This window comes from Hemicordylus capensis, chromosome 1, assembly GCF_027244095.1.
Source record: "Hemicordylus capensis ecotype Gifberg chromosome 1, rHemCap1.1.pri, whole genome shotgun sequence".
NCBI classification, from domain to species: domain Eukaryota; kingdom Metazoa; phylum Chordata; class Lepidosauria; order Squamata; family Cordylidae; genus Hemicordylus; species Hemicordylus capensis.
Genome location: NC_069657.1, coordinates 406,435,377 through 406,447,683, shown reverse-complemented (window position 1 = coordinate 406,447,683; position 12,307 = coordinate 406,435,377).

Genomic DNA, 12,307 nt, shown 5'->3' with positions numbered 1-12,307 from the left:
CACAACAGGAAGTGCACAGGGGCTAGCACCAGCTGCAAAACTCCATGGCTGACATCCTGACTAATGAAGTGTGTGTCGGTGGGGATGCTGCAGGAGCCCTCGCACAACTCCCTCCGTCCTCTTGAGCATGCACTGGCGTGTAAGAGGACTAATACTACCAAGTGCTGTCTGTGCTCCAGAACAGAAACACTCTTTAAGAGCAGACATATTGTTGACGCTCAGTGATGGGTTTCCACCCATACAGAGCACTTCTGGAGTGCAGGCAGCACTCTTGCCCAATAGCACAAACTCAAGAGAACTGCGGGCGGGCGGGGGGTGGGGGGTGGGGGAGAGGGAGTTGCATGATGGCTCCTGTCTCGTCCCTGCAGACACCACTAATGCTCATGCTTCATTCATCAGGATGTCAGCCCCCTGTGAAGAGCACTGCAATAAGAAACCGGAATGTGGATTTGAGTCTTGCCCAGGGCAACATTTGAAGTGGTCTCTATAAGTCATTGGGTAATCTGGCAGCCATAATGATTTTAGATGCAATGGGAGGAGGAATAACAAAAGAAAAATATCCACCTACTCCAAAACAGTTCCCTAACCATAGTGCAACAGGAATAGACCAAAGAGAGACTCATAGTGGAATCTGGTAGGCAGGGGTGTAGCTAGGGGAGAGGGGGCCCATGTTTGCCCCTTTCTCCGGCAGCCTCTGAGTGAGGGAGATGATGAGGAAAATAGGGAGGTGTGGAGCTGCGGGGGCCCAGGTTCTTTGAACCCCTTCACTCAGTTATAGCTATACCCCTGCTGGTAGGCTTCCAGGGGCCCAGGGCATGATACAATCCTCATGCACGGCATCCAGGGAAGCATGGACATACAGCCCAGTAAAACAGCATTTGCTTAGTATGCAAGAGGAGCCCGGTTTGAACCTTGGTGATTCCACACACCTTCATATCTAAAGTTGTGCAGCAATATAGCCAAAAAGAAGGAGTGATATAAGCGCTAATGGTTTCATCTAAACAACTCTATGCCCTAGGATGCCTTCCATTTTGTCCATCTACCCAAATTGTACATGCTCACATTTGGTGATAGGCAATTGCTGCTGGCTATTCATTTAGCAAATTTTACCAACACCCCCATCTGCTTCACGCAAACTTCTAGTTTGCTTAATACACCAGCACGAGGCATAGAGGGTCAGGAAGGGCAGCAGTACCATTATGTGGAATGGAGTGTTTGATGTTTACCAGCAGAAGTGGTCACGCTCCCCATTGTCTTCATCAGTGTGTGGTGGACCATAGATCTGGAGGGGAACAACAACAACAGGATTACATGAAATGGCTTCAAGAAACAATCAAGATAACTTACCCAAACAGAGAAGATACTCACCAAATAAAAGACTAGCTTAGTGGTCTGATCTTGTCATGTCATTCTTATTTAATCAATGAGCTTCAGCATTAAGAAATGTTATTTATTTTTTATTTAACGCATTTGTATACCGCCCAAAACTCAAGTCTTTGGGCACTTTACAACAAACCAATAAAAACAACAGATAAAAAGATTAAAACATTACAACAATTTAAAACTTAAAACATTAAAACGATTTGAAACAGAATTAAAACAATGTCTAATTAAAGGTCTGGGTGAAGAAATTTGTCTTGACTGCCTTTTTAAGAGTTGTAAGAGATGGGGAGGCTCTTATTTCAGCAGGAAGTGTGTTCCAAAGCCTTGGGGCAGCAACGGAGAAGGCCTTTCCCCAAGTAGCCACCAGACGAGCCGGTGGCAATTGCAGATGAACCTTTCCTGATTATCTCAATGGGTGATGTGGTTCATATTGAAGAAGGCATTCTCTTAAATACCCAGGGCCTAAGCTGTTTAGGGCTTAATAGGTTATAACCCAAACCTTGTATTTTGCCTGGAAACTTATCAGCAGCCAGTGTAGATATTTTAAAATGGAGTGATATGGTCTCTCCGAGATGACCCAGAGACCAGCCTGGCTGCCGCATTCTGGACCAACTGTAGTTTTTGGACTACGTACAAAAGCAGCCCCACATAGAGCACATTGCAGAAATCAAGTCTGGAGGTGACCAGCAGATGTCCTGGGGTCATTTATCTCAAGAAACAGACGCAGCTGGCATATCAGTCGAAGCTGATAAAAGGCACCTCTGGCCTCTGCCTCAGCCTGGGACACAAGGGAGAGGTTTGTGTCCAGAAGCACCCCCAGACTGTGTACTTTTTCCTTCTGGGGAAGTGTGACCCCATCTAGAACTGGCAGATCGAAATCATCTCCCAAGTTCTGACCCCGCACAATAAGTACCTCCATCTTATCTGGATTCAGCCTCAGCCTGTTTTCTCTCATCCAGCCCATCACTGCCTCCAGGCAGGCATTTAGGGAGGTTATGCTATCTCCTGATGATGTTGACATGGAGAAGTAGATTTGGGTGTCATCAGCATACTGATAACACCCTGCACCAAATCTCCTGATGATCTCTCCCAGCGGTTTCATGTAGATGTTAAACAACATCAGAGACAATACAAAGCCCCAAGGGACACAATACCGAAGTTCAGTTTTTAAAGAACAACAGTCCCTGTGGGACACCATCTGGAATCTGCCCAAGAGGTAGGAGTGGAGGCACTGCTTTGCAGTGGTTCCACTCTTACCTCTTGGGCAGATTCTGAATTCCACTCCCAACCTTCTCAGACGCTCCAGAAGGACACTATGGTCGATAGTATCGAAAGCCACCGAGAGTTCCAAAAGGACCAACAGAGTCACACTTCCTCTGTCAATTCCCAATTGGAGATTATCCATCAGACCGACCAAGGCAGTCTCCACCCCATAGCCCACCTGAAAGCCAGTCTGAAACGGGTCTAGATAATCAATTTCCTCCAAGACTGCCTAGAGTTGGGAGGCCCCCAACCTCTCAATTACCTTGCCCAACCATGGAAGGTTGGAGACAGGCCTATAGTTGCTCAGTTCTGAGGAATCCAAGACAGTTCTGAGGAATCCAAGACAGGCTTCTTCAGAAGTGGTCTAATAACTGCCTTTTAAATATAAAACATTTTTTAAAAAAAACCTTTCTGCATACACCTATAAAACATCTGGCTTCAGACACCTGGTCCACTGACCCATGTACAAAATTTTGCAAACTCATATTTACTATTCTGAGCCAGATAAGACCTTTTGGGGGAAACGTTACTCAATTTGAGTATTGTGAGCTGGGCAAATATGTACATTTTTATATTATTATTTCTTGTTTACACAGTCAGACAGGTGTTATTGACTGGTTTGTCAATCTAGACATCGAGTCCTTCCCAAGGACCTGGGATGGCTGAATTTTATCATCAGTACTGTTGGTTATTATAGATATTGTCGCAAAATACAGGTGTTCCCAGTAAAGCTGCTTTTTTAAATTGGCTGATGGTGATTTCTGTGGCCCCTATGGTGTTGAGGTGCTCTTCAAGGTCTTTTGGGACTGCACCCAGGGTGCCAATTACCACTGGGATTATTTTGGTCTTTTTCTGCCACAGCCTTTCAATTTCAATTTGTAGATCTTTGTATTTGGTGGTTTTTTCTATTTCTTTTTCTTCTATTCTGCTATCCCCTGGTATTGCTATGTCGATTATTTTGACTTGTTTTTCTTTCTTCTCGACTACAGTTATATCTGGTGTATTGTGTGGCAGATGTTTGTCTGTTTGTAGTCGGAAGTCCCATAACATTTTTGCATCTTCATTTTCTACAACTTTTTCAATTTGATGGTCCCACCAATTTTTGGCTAAAGTTAGCTTGTATTTCTTGCAGATGTTCCAGTGTATCATCCCTGCTACCTTGTCATGCCTTTGTTTGTAGTCAGTCTGTTCGATCTTCTTACAACAGCTGATCAGGTGGTCCACGGTTTCATCTGCTTCTTTACAAAGGCGGCACTTGCTGTTTGTTGTGGATTTTTCTACTTTTGCTCTTATTGCATTTGTTCTTAGTGCCTGTTCTTGTGCAGCAAGTATTAAACCCTCTGTTTCTTTCTTCAAGTTGCCATTCTTAAGCCATTGCCAGGTCTTGGTGATGTCTGATTTTCCAGTTATATTGTGCAAATATTGACCATGCAGGGGCTTATTTCTCCATTTTTCTGCTCGGTTCTTGATTTGTTCTTTCTTGTAGGCCTGCTTTGTTTCATTGGTGTTGAATAGTTTCTCGTTCTTGACCATTTTAAGTGCATCTTCTTCACTGTCCTTTATATATTCTTCAAGGCCTCTTTTCTCCTCCTCTACTGTTTGATGGACTTGCAGCATTCCTCTTCCACCTGAGCTGCGAGGGAGGTACAGCCTATTTACATCACTGCGGGGGTGCAGAGCATGATTGATGTTCATGATTTTCCTGGTCTTACGATCTAGCGTCTCTAGCTATTATTATTATTATTATTATTATTATTATTATTATTATTATCTTGTTTAAACAGTCAGACAGGTGTTATAGAGTGGTTTGTTTTATCCAGACATCGAGTTCTTCCCAAGTACCTGGGATGCCAGAATTTTATTGTCAATTGTTATAGATATCGTCGCAGAATATAGGCTGTTCCCAGTAAAGCTGCTTTTTGTAATTGGCTGATGGTGATTTCTGTGGCCCCTATGGTGTTGAGGTGCTCTTCAAGGTCTTTTGGAACTGCACCCAGGGCGCCAATTACCACTGGGATTATTTGGGTCTTTTTCTGCCACAGCCTTTCAATTTCAATTTGTAGATCTTTGTGTTTGGTGGTTTTGTCTATTTCTTTTTCTTCTATTCTGCTATCCCCTGGTATTGCTGTGTCGATTATTTTAACTTGTTTTTCTTTCTTCTCGACTACAGTTATATCTGGTGTATTGTGTCTGTTTGTAGTCGGAAGTCCCATAACATTTTTGCACCTTCATTTTCTACAACTTTTTCAATTTTATGGTCCCACCAATTTTTGGCTAAAGTTAGCTTGTATTTTTTGCAGATGTTCCAGTGTATCATCCCTGCTACCTTGTCATGCCTTTGTTTGTAGTCAGTCTGTTCGATCTTTTGACAACAACTGATCAGGTGGTCCACGGTTTCATCTGCTTCTTTACAAAGGCGGCACTTGCTGTTTGTTGTGGATTTTTCTACTTTTGCTCTTATTGCATTTGTTCTTAGTGCCTGTTCTTGTGCAGCAAGTATTAAACCCTCTGTTTCTTTCTTCAAGTTGCCATTCTTAAGCCATTGCCAGGTCTTGGTGATGTCTGATTTTCCACTTATATTGTACAAATATTGACCATGCAGGGGCTTATTTCTCCATTTTTCTGCTCGGTTCTTGACTTGTTCTTTCTTGTAGGCCTGCTTTGTTTCATTGGTGTTGAATAGTTTCGTGTTATTGACCATTCGAAGTGCATCTTCTTCACTGTCTTTGATATATTCTTCAAGGCCTCTTTTCTCCTCCTCTGCTGTTTGATGGACTTGCAGCATTCCTCTTCCACCTGAGCTGCGAGGGAGGTATAGGCTATCGACATCACTGCGGGGGTGCAGAGCATGATTGATGGTCATGATTTTCCTGGTCTTACGATCTAGCGTCTCTTGCTCTGCCTGGGTCCAGTCTATTATTCCTGCAGTGTATCTGATAACAGGTATAGCCCAGGAGTTTATGGCTTGTATGGTGTTCTTGCCATTGAGTTTGTACTTGAGGATTTTTCTAACTCTCCTGATGTATTCACTTCCTATTTTTCTTTGAACTTCAGTGTGTGCGATGTTATCAGCCTGGAGAATGCCCAGGTATTTGTAATGTTCTTTCTCTTCCAGGTTCTTGATCTTGCTTCCATTGGGCAGTTCTATTCCTTCTGTTTTTGTTATTTTCCCTCTGTTCATTGTTAATGCAGCACACCTGTCTAGTCCAAACTCCATTGCTATATCGCTACTGAATATACGGACAGTGTTTAGCAGTGATTCGATTTCTGACTGGGACTTTCCATACAACTTCAGATGGTACATGTACAGCAGATGGTTGATTATACTTGATGTTTTAGATGTTTGGTATCCGAGGCCTGTTTTGTTTAGTATTTGTGAAAGTGGGGTCATGGCGATTACAAACAACAGAGGGGATAGTGAGTTCCCTTGGAAAATGCCTCTTCTAATGCTAACCTGTCCAAGTGTCTTGCCATTGATTGTTAACTGTGTACTCCACGTGCTCATTGCTTTTTAAATAAATATCTGAATGTTTTTGCTGACACTAGTTGCTTCTAAACATTTTAGTATCCATGTGTGAGGCTTATTATTAATTTGATTTCTATACCGCCCTTCCAAAAATGGCTCAGGGCAGTTTACACAGAGAAATAATAAATAAATAAGATGGATCCCTGTCCCCAAAGGGCTCACAATCTAAAAAGAAACATAAGACAGACACCAGCAACAGTCAGTGGAGGTACTGTGCTGAAGGTGGATAGGGCCAGTTACTCTCCCCCTGCTCAATAAAGAGAATCACCACCTTAGACAATTACATACTTTGTCAACATCAGGAGTGTTACTAGGTACTTAAAATATTTGGGGCCTGAGCTCATAGCCTCTCTTCTGATAATTATACTCAATCATATCCCCCCAAGAATAATTACATAGGTGTTTGTTTGTTTTTAACGTCTTTAACATTCTGATACAGCACCCATGAAGATGGTAGCAGCAGAAAGCGAGGTGAGGCTAGGCGCTCTCTCCCATGCTCTGTGCCGGTGCCTCCACTGCTGCACTTCCTTTTTGGTCATGGGAGTGTATGATGCAAGGAAAAAGGTTGTCAGCCTGGCAGATTTTCTTACCTTATGCAATTGCTTTGCAGTGGAGCATGCTCAGTATGAATAAAGGAGGTGGCTTTCTTTTTTTTCTACCCACAGTTCCTGTCAGATTTTATTACCTTCTTCAAAATGGGAACAAAACCAATCCAAATTCCACAGAAAAACTTCACAATTGGTTGCTTTTTTATTTTGCACCCAAAAACTCTGAATACAAAGAGGGAACAACTATAATGATGTTTATTAAGGCAAATTGGAAGTATCTGAAATGCCTGGAGAACTGCCAAGAAAAGAATATGCTCAGTCCCTCCATTTGTAGCCAGTGCCTTTACTCTGACAGAGCAATGAAAAATTATGTTCCAGACCAGTCCATCAGAAAACATTACTGGAAAATACTGAAATCTGACAGAGTAATGACAATTATGGTCTAGTCATCAGAAAACATTATGCATTAGAAAAGCTTAACCCAGTACTGAAATCAGACACGGTAATGGAAAGTTACAGTCTAGTCCATCTCAAAATGTTACCCATCACTAAAGCTTATTTTGGTACCGGGAATCTGACAGAGTAATGAAAAATTATGGTATAGTCCATCCTAAAACATCACCCATCAGAAGTAGGGATGTGCACAAATCACATATCGAGACACAATTGGAACACATCCCCTGCCCCTTTAAAACGGAGGAGAGCTGCTGCATACCAACTCCTCCATTGCTCACCGCCACTTTCTGAATCAGTGACACTTCTCCCAGCTAACTTCACATGCTGGAAGTGCAGGGGCAGCGTGCCGGTGTCATGCAGGGGCAGCTGGCAGAGAGCGCCGCCAACTCATGAAGATAGCTGGGAGAAGTTCTGCCGATTTAGGAAGTGGTGCTGAGCAGCAGAGGAGCAGGTCTGCACCTGCTCTCCTTCATTTTAAAGGGGCAGGGTGTGTGTTCCGAATCGCTTCTCAAAACATGATTCTTGCACATCCCTAATCAGAAAAGCTTACTTCATTTGAACAATAATGACTTGTTCTTTATCACTAACTAAAAATAATGTGCCCTGAGGTGAAAATGACAAAACAAGTGGGTGCCAGAAAAAGGAAATATTTTCAGGTTTCTAAGAGCAAAATATAATACATAGAATTTCTTTTAAAAAGAGAGAAAATGGAAAATGATTTGACCTCATCCTTTCAAGTCAGGTTTCATGCATACCACTGTTTTGTGAGTTTAATTCTTTTGTTCCAAGATAGGTCTTTTGTCTTTGTTCAACCATCTGCTTATATAGATTGGAAACAAGAAATAGGCAAGAAATTGCACTTTCTTCTTACGTGATACAACAAGATGTTATTCTTCCTGGCCACATGTAAAATGAATTTAGATCAGAAGCATGCCAGAAATGCCTCAAGGAAACATTAGCCTTAGCTGAACATTGGAATTTTTTTAAACATCCATATAATGGAAGTAAATGCTATTTTTCTTAAAGTAACACTGGGACAGATGGCTGTATTTTGCTGAAGAGTGAGATCAAAGGTAGATTTTTTTTTCATATAATAGATATATCAGAAGAATTACTGAAAAACAGTGAAGATACACAAAAAATAGCACATGTGAAAGTCAGTATTCCTTTTTGCAAAAGTTCTCTTGAAGTCTGCGTTTCTTCTCCATTGCAAATTATTTGGTTATTATGCTCATACATATGCTCATTTTTATGAGCAAGAGTTGGAATATGCTCCCTGTTGAAATAAGGGTATCTGTTTGCTTTTAGGAAGACCCTCAAAACGTACCTGTTTTCCCAGGCTTTTAACTGAAATTTTAAATTCTTAATATGTGTTTATTTTCTGAGATTGTTTTTTTCTTGTTTTGTGAATTGTAACTGTATATTGTTTTACATTCGCTATTTAACTTTGTACACTGCCTACAGATGTCTATATCAGGGGGTATAGAAATATGATCAACCAACCAACCAATAATATATGTAAGCAGTTTAATGCAGGGGGTCAGTGAGGAAGGGAGTTCATTATTAATTATAACAAGTGTTAGGATCACTGTCATAGACCTAAAAGAGTTGGAATATCAAACCCATTGGTCTTTTCAACTAGTAGATCAGGATTCACAACAGCCATCATCACCACAGGGAAGCATACAACTATGCTGCAAAGTAAAATAAAACACCACTGAATTAGAAAGTAAGTTCCACTGGAATTAATGAAGCAGGGGTTCAAGTCATATGTTTAAGATCACGTTACAAGTATGAAAACCTACAACACCTAGTGTTATGTCTTATAATAGCTTTAACAGCAGAACATTACTGTGTATTCTAGCATTGAGACAGAGAGAGGCTAAAGTGAACATCCAGGAAAACGGAAAGCTACAACTTTCCATGAATCTTTCTGGGTGCTATAGATTTAATTTTTAAAAGTATTTTTTCCACATGAACAAAGACCCGAGTTAGAAAGAGCATGTACTCCTATCTTTGCCACTACCTTTTTTTTGTGGGTAGACATTCTGGTGACCAATCAGGGGCGTTGGAGTCTTTTAGTCCAACCCTTGGTTCAGTGCTGGGGCATTTGAGCATTTCTCACTCCCACCTTAGGAGACATTTAAAAATATCTTCCCAATATAAATTGGAAAGTGGCCTTTAATGAAATACATTTCTCCAGTCTTTTTTCTATATGTTCTAGCACTTACTTTAAAAACAAGAGCGAACTGTATCACCCACACTGGTAGTCTCAGAGAATGCATCCCAGCTTGTTTTATATAACACTTTTAGTTCCTTAAGTGTATATGGTGCTTTCCGAAGTATGAGAGGGTTAGGCCTCTGCCCTGAGAAGCTCACAATCTAAAATTTGACACAGGAGACTACAAAGGAAAGAGAGTGTTCTGGAGGCACAGCTAAACAGGGGAAGAATTCTTCTTTATATATATTTCTCTAAGGTGTACCTGTAGCTAATCCCATGTGCGGCAGCTCTCGCGAGAGTTTGTGAGCAGCTGCCGATTAGTGACGGGGACGGGCGGCCAGGACAGCCAGCTGGCCAGCCGCAGAAGAGAAAAGGCCGCCGAGGGAGAACTAACTGGGGGGGGGAGGATGAAATGAGGCTGAAAGCGGGGGGGGGATGAAGATGATAGTATACTTCAGCTAGTATATGATTATTTCAGTTACACATCCTTAGATTTTGTTAAAGTTCTGTGGAAACTAGGCTGCAGATTGTGCCAAAGGCTTAATGAAAAGGCTGCATGTTGAGGAGGGATCAAATCACTGCATAAACATTACATTATGAAAGTTTAACAGTACAAATGTTCATATCAAACATCAATTATTCCTTTTGCGAATTGCCTCTAGAATAGGAGTGTGTGCATGTGCACATGCATATGTGCGCGCAAAAGACACTCCCCCCTCTTGGCCCATGTCATTTCTGGTTCAGCTTTTTCAGGCAAATGCTACAAAGAATTTGTCTCCAATTCTGCAAAATACAAATCTAGCCTTGTCTGGTAGATCTCAATTTGACATCCTGAATTGTTTACAAACCTAGATCTGTTATAGCTCATCTTGAGGCAGGAGCCAACCCCTTTCCTTCCTAGTTGAGCCCAGACTGGAGGTTTCCTGCAACTTCAAGTTGGCTGCTGCAAGAGCATGTGGCTTTTCAAACATCCTGCAATCTAAACCCAAACCAGAAGTATTGCTTGCACTGCAAGCAATAAACCATGAGCTCTGTCAACACTGACAGAGAAGGTGATCATTAACTCATGGTGTGAATTATGAAAATTAACCATCAAGGAGGATTCAACTACCTAATAGTAGTATTAGCATGCATTTACTAAGGGTATTCACATGCACAGCCTAACCCAGGTTAGGGCAGCCCAGCCTGGGTTAGGTTGTTTGTGTAAAGCGCCAGAAGCAAGGTTGCTCCCGGTGCAGTACCCGTGCCACACCCCCTTTTTAACCCACATTTAGCCTGTGGTTCGCTTAGCCTGAGACGGCGATCATCTGGTTGATCACCGCCAAAATAAATGGTCCCCCCCTTGGCCCACCACCATTTCTGGCAGAGAGCCGGAGGAGAAGGAGCAGCTGTGCTGAGCACAATAGCTGCACTCATGCCCTGGGGAACCCTGGGATACAGGGTGGGGGAGGGAGACACTCCTGCTCTCAGTGCCTCCCTCTGCCTCACCACTGCTCATGTGGGTGTGTGTTGCTGTGGATAGGAGGACAGCGGCTGCTCGTCTGCCAGGAAACAGTCAAGCTTCTGCCTTCCCTGCAGCCCACCCAACCTCCCCAGCGAGGTCTCGTGACAGATCTCACTGTAGTGTTTCAATCTTTCTCACTTTATATGTGAGCACTTTCCCCAACTGTATGTCTCCTGAATAACATGAGAAGCACCTTGCTGGAGCAGACTAACCATTTAGAAGTCCAGCATCCTGTTTCCAACAGCAACCCATCAGATACCTCTGAGAAACACATAAGCTAGGCACAAAGTCAGTAGCCTTCTTTCATTGTCTTTTCCTAGGGTTCCCAACCTTGATGTTGGACTGCAATTCCCATCAAATAGTCATACATGCAACACTCTGTGCAATACACTGGGAAGTGCCTCCTCTCCTGCTGGCTTTCTATCTTCATAACTGGCTTTGTTGGCTGTTTACAGTATCTGGAGATAGTATATTAGCAAGTTAGGTCTTAGTTGCATTGGTGCTATTTAAATGTTCAAGAATATGAAGGAGGGAATAGTACCTACCTTCTCTTCCCACTGGGCTCCTTGTGATCAAGGGGACTTGTTTCAGGTTCCCACACACACTTCCCACTAAACTCCCGCAAAACTCCATTGCCCTCTTTGCTATGCTCTGTTCACTATGCTTTCGGGCCTTCACCCTTGTATTCAAGACCAGCAGACAAAATGACTGTGCTCAGGAATGTGACCCCTCCCACAAGCTGAGGCACTCACCTGGAGTCAATCCCCCCACTCAGGGTACTGTTTGGTTCAAGACACAAACACTTCTACCCAGCCTGAAAACAAACCCTAGAAAATCTCCAGCCCTAACAGACTTAGTTCCTCCTTCCCCTCTTGTTTTCATGGTTGGTTTGTTTGTTTGCTGTGATCCCTTTCTTGATGTCTTCTTTAGGAGAGAAATACAGGCTTGTTGCTTCCTCTTGTTCCCAGACCAGCAGGCAACTGACTGTTCTCATCCAGAGTGAGCCGGTGTTTTCACGTGCTGGTGATGTGGTGACGATTGGGACCGACACCCAATCGGTCCTGGTTGGACCCTGACTTGGTGGAGTAGTTGGTGTTCCTCAAGGTCAACCTCCCCATGCTGGGCTACCCTGAGCTGGGATTTGAGCTAGGTGAGTGCTTGGCCCATGATTGACCCATGGTGTTGGTCGCCTGCCCGGCAACAGCTTCTGCTCATCCCAACCCTCCCATCTTCTTTCTTCAGCCATGCCATGTCTCAGTGTACCATTAGTGCTGTGACACGACGGGGCACACCCACCCACTGGCATAACCAGTGATGCTGAACAACCCCCTGGTTCCACCTGGCCAGCAGCACTCAGGGGCCTGTGGGCACACACCAGGGCCAAAGCCACCATTGGGTGAACGGGT